A 13,896-nucleotide genomic window follows, 5' to 3' on the forward strand; every position below is an offset into this window, starting at 1 on the left:
GGTGTTAAGTGGGGTTACAGTACAAGGCTGAACATTAGAAAATGTCCAGCAGAACACTACACTACTGTTCTCTCTCTCCTTCCCATGAAGAGACAGACTGTTCTGTAAAACTAGAAAATCCTGATCCTTACTCACAGGAAAGGTGATACAGTATTGATTTGTTTGATTGTCAACCCCACTTATAAAATTGAGTCTTCAAAGTCTCTGGGATGTCAGATCAAAAGCCCAGCCTTGCACAAAGGGATACTTAATTATAGCCAGAGCAACTGGAATTATGCGATTCCACAGCAATTTCCACTCAATTATGGATTACTGAAAGTGCTACTTAATGTGCAACCTGCTGCATCATCTGCAGATGTTTACCCATAAAAACGGTCTCGAGCTAAATCGGATCAAAAGTCCCTAAAAATGTGGCGACAAGTGTTCCTGTGCAGTGGAAGGCCTTTCACAAAGGTTGATTACTGTATCTGGTTGTTAAACTAGTACTAATGAGCTAGATCCTTCCCCAGACAATGTTACCATGTGTGAAAAACACAAACTAATGAAGCAATACTATCACAACATGTACTGCCTTGCACTGCATAATTTGCCTTTTCCTGCCACATAATTTAGTCAACCTTGTCACATAATTTGATCCTCCCCTGACGTATAGTTCCTGTGGCCCTGTTTATTGCTGGTTCATTCAGTTTCCCACAAGAGGACTATTGTGGAGCCTTGAATTTAAAAAACCCTCAGAGACTTAAAAGAAACACAGACAGAACAAAGCTAAGGATAAGTGTACAAACAACAACTTTATTTACTTCACATTTTGCATCAATGAATATTAGTGTTCTTGGGGAATTCCAGTGGCGTTCTCACTGCATCAACTACAATGAGTGATCTACACTTGATCTATACTGATTCGTGTAATTTAAAATGAAAGCTGCAACCTGAGCTCAAAATTAAATGAAAGGCTACAGCAGAATTTTTCAAAATAATATTTACTAGGGTAAAAAGGATTTTAGAAACCATCTCTTTACATAAATCAAACAAAATGAACAACACAGGAACTGCCCTTTTATCTCTAACACAATGCAATCAAATGGCCCGCTACAGAGAAAAAATTAATTTGACTTTGCAGAGGCATACAACTTCCAACAAGCTTTGCACTAATCCTCCAGCAATAATGCATGAAAACTTGTCGCAGGCAGTAGCATGTTGGTATTGAAAAAACATGCGTATATGATACATAATGCTCAGCTAGAACAGTATATAGATTTAGGGTTGATTTTTATGATGCATTTAGAGTTTGGTTCAATGACAATAATCTTACAATGGCTGGAGTTTCAGGGAAAAAAGTGCACAGCGAAAGACATAGGGGCATATTTACAAGCCGCTATCACCACAGGAGCGTCACTTTTATAGATGATATGGGCTTCACCTTATTTACAAGGCAGTGTTAAGCCACTTAACTTGACTTAATGCTGCCTTGTAAATAAGGAACCTTTTCACGCTATACTTAGTGTGAAAGGGGTGGGCAATGGGTACTGCTGTGGGCGTACCGCCGCGATATCTATTGATTTTGACCCTGGCCCCTATTTACAAGGGTGGTGTAAATAGGAGGCAGTGCAAAAATTAAGACCAAAAAAACCCTGGTCCTAACATGATGAGACAAGGAAAAATGCCGCGCTCTGTCATTTCTTTGTAAATATGCCCCATATTTTTCGAGCCAATGACACATAGAGGGAAGTGCCCTATCACTTTTTACAACACATGCAGAAGACATGCCAGGAACCTGTATAATTTTTACATGTAATAAAAGTTGCTCAACTAATGTTAATTTTTAAAACAGAAGGAGAAAATTAGAAAGGGGCTCGATTGCCTGTGCAATGTTAGTGTAAAATAAAAAAGAGACATGAGTTTTATATAATAATTTAATGCATCAAATTTTAAGCAGGGTATATTAATTTAGTTAACTTTAATCCCAAAATAAATTTCACGGATTAACTTATATGACAGACAGGGGAACTGTAAATCAACAACAGAAGAGGAAGGGTAATAACACGACTAGTCCCCTCAAGGGAAAGGTTACAAACCAACAAAGTCAGTGTAGTGTCAACAAGGCACTCACCATCCAAAAGGCACGGGTCTCTAGATTCGGAACCTACCCAATATGTTATAGGGAGGAACACAGACCTAAGGAGGTAATACAAGTTATGTATGAAAGCCCTCACTCACCAACCTGGTTGGTGACATGCTTCATCATCGGGCTCCACTGGGTATGGCCGAATGCCATCCCAGTGTGCTGCAACGCCAGGTTACTGCGGAGCGGGATTTTGTGAGGTGACAGTGAATTTAAAATTCCCAATTAAGTCAAAAAAATAATAATTTAATAGTTTTGCTAATTGGAAAAAATTAAAAAGGAGTGAGGGTCAAAAAAATAACAGACCAGATTCACTCCATGGCGGTTGTTGGAAGGCGGACCCCGAGGAGTCGGCGAGACCACCAAGGGGGGCCCTCACACTGTACGAAGTAGCCGAGCGCTGCCGAGAAGTCTCCTGAGAGATCCTTCTCCTATCACGTACTAGCCCAGTAACACCACCACACAGGACTCAAGGAGGTTGTCTTACGACAAGCAATTCTTTATCAGCAATAAAAAGGTTACGAGGTCAATATTTACACGAAGGGATCGAGGGATCCACCAAAATCTCAGTGTCTCTTTGGAAGGGTAGGGGTAGCGGGACAGTCTTTGGCAGGAGTGTGGTACGAGGGTACCTGGGGCCCAGTTCTTATCCTCAAGCTGGAGGACCTCCGGATCTCGGAGGGGTCGAGCCGCGACGGCGTCAGCAGGGCTCCGGCGTACAGTTCGTGGAGAGCCGCGATCCAATCAGCAGGGCTCTCAAGATGGTTTCTGCTCAGCTCGAGCCGCGACGTCGTCAGCAGGGCTCCGAGGGAGGTTTCAGCGAGGTTGGGCCGCGACAGCGTCAGCAGGGCTCCGATGTTCCAGGTGGTTCAAAGTGTTCACAAGAAGGAGCCGCGACGCAGTCAGCAGGGCTCGTGATGGTTCCGACAAGAGTTCTTCTCCGTAGGGTCAGCCGCGATTCAATCAGCAGGGCTCTCGACTCCGGGATACAACTGCCGATCTGTGGCGGGGTCGCCCCAGATATAGGTCTGGAGCCCTTTGATGTCCGGACCCAGGCGCCCGGGGGGGGCGGAGAGGCCGGGTGGAGGTGGCCAGACGCCCAGCAGGAGAGGCGCCATGCCCAAGGGAGTTGCAGGGCGATCACACCTCGAGAGGGGAGGACGGTTGGGGGTCCCATCGATACTGTCCTCCGCCGGGGGCGATGAATGGTTCCTGCGGCACCCCCTGGCCAGTTCGTGGTGCCTCGATGTCGGGGCTTCGCTGGGGTCGAGGCCGGGTTGAGCGGGGTCGCACTGGCTGGTGCACAGAGTCACGTGGATGCCAACAAGATGGCGGAGCCACGAGGGGTATGCGACTTCGTGCAGCTCTGGATGAAGGGCCTCAGTGCAGTTCAGAAGGGTGGTCGGTGAAGGCCGGGGCGGGGAACGGGCCCAATCCACGGGGTTAAGAACCACGCCACGAGGCCGGGTCCAACAGGCGTCCCCCCCAGCCGAAGGCATGGAGAGTCACCCATCTCCTTGGGGATTCTCCTCGTCAAGGCGGAAGAAGCGGGACAGGCCGTCGGCGTTGGCGTGGTCATTGCCGGGCCGGTGTTCAACGTCAAAGTCCATCCCTTGTAGCGAGATGGACCACCGCAGCAGCTTGGGGTTCTCGCCCCGCATTTGCATTAACCACCGCAGGGGCCGGTGGTCGGTCTGGACCCGGAAGCGGGTACCAAAGAGTAGGGCCGGAGCTTCTTGAGGGCCCACACTACAGCGAAGGCCTCACGCTCAATGGTGCTCCATCGTTGCTCTCGGGCAGTAGCCGTCGGCTGATGAAGGCCACTGGTCGGTCGAGCCCCTTTTCATCGGCTTGGGACAGGACGGCCCCGATCCCATACTCGGAGGCGTCCGTCTGCACCACGAACTCCTTATTGTAGTCAGGGGCCTGCAGCACCGGGGCAGTACACATTGCTGTCTTTAGGGTGTCGAAGGCTGCTTGGCAGCGGGGTGTCCAGTGCACCTTCTTGGGCTGCTTTTTGGATGTTAGCTCTGTGAGGGGGCCAACAATGCTCCCATAGTCCCGGATAAACCGCCGGTAGTATCCGGTGAGACCCAGGAAGGCCCGGACAGCGGTCTGGGTAGTGGGGGGTTCCCAGGCCTGGATGGCATCTATTTTCGGTTGGAGAGGGGCCACCTGCCCGCTCCCCACTTGATGGCCCAGGTAGGTCACGGATCCGTGGCCGATCTGGCATTTGCTGGCCTTGATTGTGAGCCCGGCCCGCTGGAGGGCGGCCAGGGCGGCTTTAATGTGAAGGAGGTGCTCTGCCCAGTGGTTGCTGTACACGGCAATGTCATCTAGGTAGGCCGCGCTGAAGGCCTCAAGCCCGGCCAAAACCTTGTTCACCAGTCTTTGGAAGGTGGCCGGGGCGTTCTTCATTCCGAAGGGCATCACCCGAAAGTGGTAATGCCCATCCGGGGTCGAAAAGGCGGATCTTTCTTGGGCGCCGGGGGTGAGCTGGATTTGCCAGTACCCGGCGGTGAGGTCCAGCGTGTGTTAGAGGTCGTGCTTCCTGTACTCTTATTATAGGTAAAATACAGGAAAACTCCAAGTCCCAGAATGCTTAGAGCCTTGTATGCCTTCCCATATAGCCTTGCACCAGCTCACGTGACTTCAACCGGCATATAGGCTGCCTGCTCCTTACCAACAATGCTTGGCCTCACTTCCTGGATTGGGACCACGCCCCTGTTTCCCGTTTGGAGCTTCCCTGGATCGGATCGTCGTTTGTCGAGTGTTCACGAGTTGGTGGAATCCTTTTTGGCGGATCATTTCCATGTGAAGATGCAGAACCGTGAGTGCGCTGCATATTGATTTAGTTCATGCTTCCTCTACATACTGAGGAACTTCTTTCAGTGCTGGTGGGGAGCGTGTCCTCAACTGGCGCCATGAAACTTTATTGAGACAATTTTGTATTACATTGACGATATCAGTAGCGCTGGCTCATCGCTGCATTATTTTTGAATCTGTAGCGTGAAAAACGCTGCGTAGGACTCTTGCCTGTTTTGTTTCTGCCGGGAGCGCTGTTTTGCCCTTTAACCCCCTCAGCGCAGGAACGCGCTGTGACTTTCCCGAAGATCCTTACCGCTGACTATCAGTTTAGAGGTGATTCTACAGCCTTTCAATTTTATTTTGATTTACGAAGAGTCCAAACCTTTTTTGGGACAGACGGACTTGCTTAATACTTTAACAACCCAGGGACTCACATGAAGAAAGGACTTTACCGTACATTGGAGATCTCTCTTGTTTATGAACTCGCCACACAGCGCTTTGTACAAACGTGGCAGGTGTGACACAGCCAACACCCTCCATTCAGTTCGCCTCCTGTCCTCATTTCCTGGGTGAATCAAAGGAGCAGGGGCTTCTTATTTTGAATCGTCTGTCAGTTCCTAAGTTCTAATGTGTGAGTATGAGGAGGTATACAAGGTTCTAAATACTATTGGAGGGTGGAGGGTCTCGGGGAATCCTCTTACACTTGTCTTGTTGCTTTTGTCTTTTTGTAGGAACCCTGACGCCTATACCTGACATCCCTGTAGAAAACCCGGTGGTCCTTTCCGGTCTCTTCGCCCTCTAGGGGGTCCAAGTCTTCCTATTGTGTGTTATTCCCTACAGGAAGTTGGACCCTGTGAGAGCGAAGGGGCTCTCTCTTCGCTCCTGTGGATCTCGGACTCTCTGTCGTGGACTCAGAACCGGACAGCGTGCTCAAGTAGCGAGCGGCCCCTAGGCGGTCGATGAGTTCGTCGGCCCGGGGTATAGGGTGGGCGTCTGTCTTGGTCACTGCATTCAGGGCTCGGTAGTCCACGCAGAATCGCAACTCTGGGGGGTGGCCGGGAGCTGCGGCCTTGGGCACCAGGACGACAGGGCTGGCCCACGGGCTGTCGGAGGGTTCGATGACCCCCAGGGCCAGCATCTTCGTTACTTCGGCCTGGATGCAGGCCCGCACTCGGTCGGGTACCCGGTAGGCTCTGTGTCGCACGGGGGGGCTCTCCCCGGTGTCGACGTCGTGGACGCACCAGTGGGTCACCCCCGGGGTGAGGGAGAAGAGGGCTGCGTAGTCCCGCAGCAGTTGCTGGCAGTCGTTGCGCTGTTCCGGAGTCAGGGAAGAGGCGAGTTGGACACCTTTGATCGATCCATCATGGACGTTGGACTGCAAGAGGTCGGGCAGGGGCTCGGAGTCGTCCTCGCCCCCCTCGTCGGTCGCCAGCAGCAGGCTCAGTTCGGTCCGGGCAAAGTGGGGTTTTAGCCTGTTAGCATGTAGGACCCGGAGGGGGTTCCGGGGGGACTCCAGGTCGACCAGGTAGGTGACTGGACTTTTCTTCTCCACTACCTTGAAGGGCCCGGTCCACTTGTCCTGGAGGGCGCCGGGTTCAACCGGGGCCATGACCCATACTTTCTGACCTGGCTCGAATTCTATGGTAGAGGAGTTCCGATCGTACCACCGCTTCATGTGCTCCTGGCTGGCCTCGAGGTTGGCTTCGGCCATGGCTCGGAACTTGCGGGTCTGGTTTCGGAGGGTCAGGAGGTATCGGTAGACGTCAGGAGGGGCGCCTTGGGGCTTCATCTCCCAGCCCTCCTTGACCAGGCTGAGCGGTCCGCGGACCGGGTGTCCATACGATAGTTCAAACGGGCTGAACCCCAGGGACTTCTGCGGGACCTCCCGATAGGCAAACAGGAGGCACGGCAGCAGGACATCCCATCTCTGCCTGAGGGGCTCTTCCAGTCCCTGGATCATTCCCTTTAATGTTCTGTTGAACCGCTCAACCAGTCCGTTCCCCTGAGGGTGATAGGGGGTCGTGAACTTGTATGTGACCCCGCACTGCTGCCACAGGGACCGCATGTATCTGGAAATAAAGTTCGTGCCGCGGTCGCTCACCACTTCGCGGGGAAATCCCACTCGGGAGAAGATCCCCATTAAGGCCCGGCCTACCACGGGGGCCGTTATAGTTCTTAGCGGGACCGCCTCCGGGTACCTGGTGGCGTGGTCCACGAGGACCAGGATGAAGCGGTGGCCCAGGGCGGTCTGGGGGTCCAGGGGCCCCACAATATCAATTCCGACCCGTTCGAACGGGGTGCTGACGGCTGGAAAGGGCTGGAGGGGGGCCTTGACCCGACCCCCCCGTCTTCCCGCTGGCTTGGCAGGTCTGGCAGGACCGGCAGTGGTTGTCCACGTCTCTCCGCATCCGGGGCCAGTAGAAGTGGGTCACCAGACGGCTGTACGTTTTGTCTTGCCCCAAGGGTCCGGCGAGGGGCACATCATGTGCCAGGTTGAGCAGGAACTCCCGGAAGCGGAGGGGGACCACCAACACTCGGCTGGCCCCGAGTTCTGCCACTTTTTGCTCACTGTATAGCAGGCCCTCGGCCCAGTAGACCCAGTGGGTGCCGGTCTGGTCCCCGTTGGTTTGGGCGGACGCTTGTTGGCGGACCCCTTCGAGAGTGGGGCAGGACTGCTGCTCTTGTTGGAACTGCTCCCGGGTGGGGCCCCCTTCGTGTCGCCATTGTGTCAGCTCTGGTAGGGCGCACGGGGAAGCCATCTCTTCGGGGGAGGATTCACTAGGTCCAGGGTCGGTGTCCGCCTCCTCCTCGCTGCTGGCGGGAGGGGGTGTGAGCCTCTCGGGCTGGGCGGCCCCGGAGGCCGAGGATGAGCGGGGGGCCCGGGCGGTCATGGACCGGGTGATGGCGCAGGCCCAGTCAGCCAGTCCCAGCATTCGGAGGTGCTCTCGTCGCTCTACTTGAGCCCAGGGGGAACTCTCCAAGTCGTTCCCCAGGAGGCAGTCGACAGGGGCGTCGTCGCGTACTGTCACCTTCAGCAGGCCCGTCACCCCTCCCCACTCGAAGGGGACCAGGGCCATCTGGCACAGGCTTTCACTGTTGTCGGCCGTCCGGACGGGGCACAGCACATTCGGTAGAATAGGGGTCACCAGGTGGCAGCGGACAGCGGTGACACTGGCGCCGGTGTCACGAAGGGCTTCGGCCCGTTGTCCATTGACCGTGACCTGCTGCCGGTACTTCTGGGTGTTGCTTGGGATGGGGGTGCAGGGTACCATTTCTCGGCTACCCAGGCAGACCAGGGACATGGCTGCCGGCTCCCACTCAGTGGTCCCTCGGTCGAGGGTCTCCTCTTCCTCTTCTCTTTCTCCCAGGGCGGCGGCTGCCAGCTGTCGGGGCGGGGGCCCGCCGGCCCCGTTTCTTCGGTTCAGGGGGCAGACCGGATCGCTGGCATAGTGTACGGTTTGTTGGCAGCCGTAGCACGTTACCGGTGGCCATGGTCCGGGTCTGGCCGGGGGCGCCCCCCTTCGGGCTAGGCTCGGGGAGAGTTGTTGCTGCGGTGGCCCTCGAGGGGGGCTCCTGGGGGCCCCGGCGGGAGGGTCTCGGTTCCTGTTCGGCCCTCCCCCTCCACCGCGCTGGCGGGGGGGTCCGGTGGGGTTCCTCTGGTACTCCCCCATTGAGTTTCGGGGGACCCGGAAGTTGACCCATCGATCGGCCTCGACGGCGAGTTTTCGCGGGTCGGTCATTTTGCTGTCGAGGAGGTGCTGTCTCAGTTCCACGAAGCAATTGTTGGAGAGATGTTCCCACACGATGAGGTCGACCAGCTGCCCGTAGGTGGTTACTTTGCTCCCTTTGATCCACCCTTCTAGGGCCCGACTGAAAAAGTCCACATATTCCACCCATGTGGTACCCGGGATTTTCTTGCAGTCTCTGAACCGCTGGCGGTACATTTCCGCGGTTAGCCCGTAGCGGGTGAGCAGGGCCTCCTTCATGTGATCGTAGGAGGTCATCACCTCCTCCGGCAGCTGGAGCAGCGTGTCTCGACCCTCACTCAGGAACCGCCCCCACAGGCCCGCGCCCCAGTCTTTTCGGGGCACCCGATGAGAGGTCATGGCCACTTCGTAGGCCTTGAACCATTGTTGGATGTCGTCATTCTTGTAATACTCCTTGACGACCTCTTTCAGGATATGTACCTTGGTCTCGGAAGGCGGTAGAGTGTCTCTAGTACTGGGGGTGTTGGTCCCTCCGTTCTTGGCCTTGATCTCGAGCTCCTTGAGACTGCGCTCGTGCTCAAGGGTCAGTTTCTTTTCCTCCAACTCCCGGTGTCGTCTCTTCTCCTCTATCTCCTCTTGAAGCCGTAGCTGCTCTAGGGCCAGTTTCTTTTCTGCCAGCTGGAGTTCGCCGTCCAGCCGCAGTCGTGCGAGCTCTAGCTCGTGGTTCCGGACCTTCTCCCGCTCTCGTATTTCTTCTTCGGAGAGGCCGGTTTCTAGGCTCTTTCTTCCTCCGGTTGCCGGAGTCAGTGCGGTTGATGTGGTCTCAGTCAGGGGCAAGGGACCTTCTTCCTGGGAGGGGCCTGCCCCGGCCTCCAGCCATGACCTCAGAGCTTTCTGCATCTCCTCTTTGGTACCTAGGCCGATGGTTGCAATGCCTTTGTCTTTGCAGAACTGTTTTAACTCTTTGTGCGTATATTCCTCCAGCCGTTCGGGCTGGAACTCCATTGTCGCGTTGTTTTCCTGGCTGCTCATGATGCTGTTCGTTTGGATGGGTAGCTAGTGGGTACTGGCTGGTACGTACTGCGTTCGGCTCGGATCCCGTCGCTGGCCACAAAATGTTGGAAGGCGGACCCCGAGGAGTCGGCGAGACCACCAAGGGGGGCCCTCACACTGTACGAAGTAGCCGAGCGCTGCCGAGAAGTCTCCTGAGAGATCCTTCTCCTATCACGTACTAGCCCAGTAACACCACCACACAGGACTCAAGGAGGTTGTCTTACGACAAGCAATTCTTTATCAGCAATAAAAAGGTTACGAGGTCAATATTTACACGAAGGGATCGAGGGATCCACCAAAAGTCTCAGTGTCTCTTTGGAAGGGTAGGGGTAGCGGGACAGTCTTTGGCAGGAGTGCGGTACGAGGGTACCTGGGGCCCAGTTCTTATCCTCAAGCTGGTGGACCTCCGGATCTCGGAGGGGTCGAGTCACGACGGCGTCAGCAGGGCTCCGGTGTACAGTTCGTGGAGAGCCGCGATCCAATCAGCAGGGCTCTCAAGATGGTTTCTGCTCAGCTCGAGCCGCGACGTTGTCAGCAGGGCTCCGAGGGAGGTTTCAGCGAGGTTGGGCCGCGACAGCGTCAGCAGGGCTCCGATGTTCTAGGTGGTTCAAAGTGTTCACAAGAAGGAGCCGCGACGCAGTCAGCAGGGCTCGTGATGGTTCCGACAAGAGTTCTTCTCCGTAGGGTCAGCCGCGATTCAATCAGCAGGGCTCTCGACTCCGGGATACAACTGCCGATCTGTGGCGGGGTCGCCCCAGATATAGGTCTGGAGCCCTTTGATGTCCGGACCCAGGCGCCCGGGGGGGTGGAGAGGCCAGGTGGAGGTGGCCAGATGCCCAGCAGGAGAGGCGCCAGGCCCAAGGGAGTTGCAGGGCGATCACACCTCGAGAGGGGAGGACAGTTGGGGGTCCCATCGATACTGTCCTCCGCCGGGGGCGATGAATGGTTCCTGCGGCACCCCCTGGCCAGTTCGTGGTGCCTCGATGTCGGGGCTTCGCTGGGGTCGAGGCCGGGTTGAGCCGGGTCGCACTGGCTGGTGCACAGAGTCACGTGGATGCCAACAAGATGGCGGAGCCACGAGGGGTATGCGACTTCGTGCAGCTCTGGATGAAGGGCCTCGGTGCAGTTCAGAAGGGTGGCCCGTGAAGGCCGGGGCGGGGAACGGGCACAATCCACGGGGTTAAGGACCACGCCACAAGGCCGGGTCCAACAGGGGTCAACATGTTTCTGCCTTCATGTGTGTTCAACAGGCTTTCATCAGGACCAGAGTGGAAGTGTGGGAGCCCCGGTGGTATGAACGCGCTAAGGTTCACCCTCCCGTGGGCTGCTGTGTGAAAAAATATATATACACAGATTAAAATCCGCCAAGTGATATCGTGGTGGAGAGAAACGAGTTTATTCTATAATGAAGAAAGACAAACAAACACAAGACAAAACATAAAAGAATTGTAAGTGTGCGTGGTCGGATCATTATAAAGCGCCATAGCTACAGGCTCAAACATAGTGCATGGATGGGATTGTGCCCATAATAAGTACCTCAGGTGCAAAAAGTTGTGCTGTCCGTGCACCTAGGATTAGCCAGATACTGGTGTCAGGGAAGTAAAACAGGACTTCACCTGAATAACGTGACTAATACTGTATATCGAGATATACGTGGAGTCTAGATGCTACGTGAGAATCTAAAACAAATGCGGGCCGGGAAGTCATTGAACGTGGCCCGTGTATCATTCCTAGGAAATAGGAATGCAGGAGGGTGGAGAAAGATTCTTACTGTGAGGCAAGACCGTTCGTCGCCTCAGGGATCCCGGGGTGGGGGTGCGAACAATATGGCACACCCTGGAGAGGAAAAGAAAGGAGAAACGGCCACGAGCGGCTGAGTAACACGCACACTGACCATAAAGAACTAGAAATAACACAATAAAGAGAAGGGGGGCGGGAAGATCACTTACGTCCTCGCTGCTCGGCACCCGTTAGGAACCTGCAATGCCTCAAGCCACCGGGTCTCAGCTAATCAAAGCCTGCTTTCTGAAACTCCGTCCTACTAAAGGATTTACAATAAGCGAAACTGACATGGAAGCATGGAGCCTACTAAAGGGAGTGAAACTTACCTGAATGGACTGCATTTCCCAAAATGCAATTGACACTATCATAAGCCACGCCCACTGAGGGCGGTCTCACCAAATCAAATAAAAAGAGTGATGATCAGGTGAGCATTTCTGTGCCTCTGTGAAATCCCATGATTAAGAGGCGTTGCTGCCTTGAAACGCGTCGGGCATGGTATAATGAGGAGCTGAGGAAAGGTGGGCTGCTAAAGGCAAATATATCTGTAAGGATCAGAGCATCGTCGAGTGCCATCTCAAGCGCAGTGGTGTTTGTTTGGGAATGTTTTTGCACGGCGGCCATAGCCGTGGGAGATGAGCACCATTCTCATACCTGGTGAGAAGGCTGTGGAGAAGGACAACCGCTCTCCGGACGGCACGATGTTCTCAGCTAATCAAAGCCTGCTTTCTGAAACTCCGTCCTACTAAAGGATTTACAATAAGCGAAACTGACATGGAAGCATGGAGCCTACTAAAGGGAGTGAAACTTACCTGAATGGACTGCATTTCCCAAAATGCAATTGACACTATCATAAGCCACGCCCACTGAGGGCGGTCTCACCAAATCAAATAAAAAGAGTGATGATCAGGTGAGCGTTTCTGTGCCTCTGTGAAAGCCCATGATTAAGAGGCGTTGCTGCCTTGAAACGCGTCGGGTATGGTATAATGAGGAGCTGAGGAAAGGCGGGCTGCTAAAGGCAAATATATCTGTAAGGATCAGAGCATCGTCGAGTGCAATCTCAAGCGCAGTGGTGTTTGTTTGGGAATGTTTTTGCACGGCGGCCATAGCCGTGGGAGATGACACCATTCTCATACCTGGTGAGAAGGCTGTGGAGAAGGACAACCGCTCTCCGGACGGCACGATGTTCTCAGCTAATCAAAGCCTGCTTTCTGAAACTCCGTCCTACTAAAGGATTTACAATAAGCGAAACTGACATGGAAGCATGGAGCCTACTAAAGGGAGTGAAACTTACCTGAATGGACTGCATTTCCCAAAATGCAATTGACACTATCATAAGCCACGCCCACTGAGGGCGGTCTCACCAAATCAAATAAAAAGAGTGATGATCAGGTGAGCGTTTCTGTGCCTCTGTGAAAGCCCATGATTAAGAGGCGTTGCTGCCTTGAAACGCGTCGGGCATGGTATAATGAGGAGCTGAGGAAAGGCGGGCTGCTAAAGGCAAATATATCTGTAAGGATCAGAGCATCGTCGAGTGCCATCTCAAGCGCAGTGGTGTTTGTTTGGGAATGTTTTTGCACGGCGGCCATAGCCGTGGGAGATGAGCACCATTCTCATACCTGGTGAGAAGGCTGTGGAGAAGGACAACCGCTCTCAGGACGGCACGATGTTCTCAGCTAATCAAAGCCTGCTTTCTGAAACTTCGTCCTACTAAAGGATTTACAATAAGCGAAACTGACATGGAAGCATGGAGCCTACTAAAGGGAGTGAAACTTACCTGAATGCACTGCATTTCCCAAAATGCAATTGACACTAACATAAGCGACGCCCACTGAGGGCGGTCTCACCAAATCAAATAAAAAGAGTGATGATCAGGTGAACGTTTCTGTACCTCTGTGAAAGCCCATGATTAAGAGGCGTTGCTGCCTTGAAACGCGTCGGGCATGGTATAATGAGGAGCTGAGGAAAGGCGGGCTGCTAAAGGCAAATATATCTGTAAGGATCAGAGCATCGTCGAGTGCCATCTCAAGCGCAGTGGTGTTTGTTTGGGAATGTTTTTGCACGGCGGCCATAGCCGTGGGAGATGAGCACCATTCTCATACCTGGTGAGAAGGTTGTGGAGAAGGACAACCGCTCTCCGGACGGCACGATGTTCTCAGCTAATCAAAGCCTGCTTTCTGAGACTCCGTCCTACTAAAGGATTTACAATAAGCGAAATTGACATGGAAGCATGGAGCCTACTAAAGGGAGTGAAACTTACCTGAATGGACTGCATTTCCCAAAATGCAATTGACACTATCATAAGCCACGCCCACTGAGGGCGGTCTCACCAAATCAAATAAAAAGAGTGATGATCAGGTGAGCGTTTCTGTGCCTCTGTGAAAGCCCATGATTAAGAGGCGTTGCTGCCTTGAAACGCGTCGGGCA

This window comes from Triturus cristatus, chromosome 11 (assembly GCF_964204655.1).
Source record: "Triturus cristatus chromosome 11, aTriCri1.1, whole genome shotgun sequence".
In the NCBI taxonomy this organism is placed as follows: domain Eukaryota; kingdom Metazoa; phylum Chordata; class Amphibia; order Caudata; family Salamandridae; genus Triturus; species Triturus cristatus.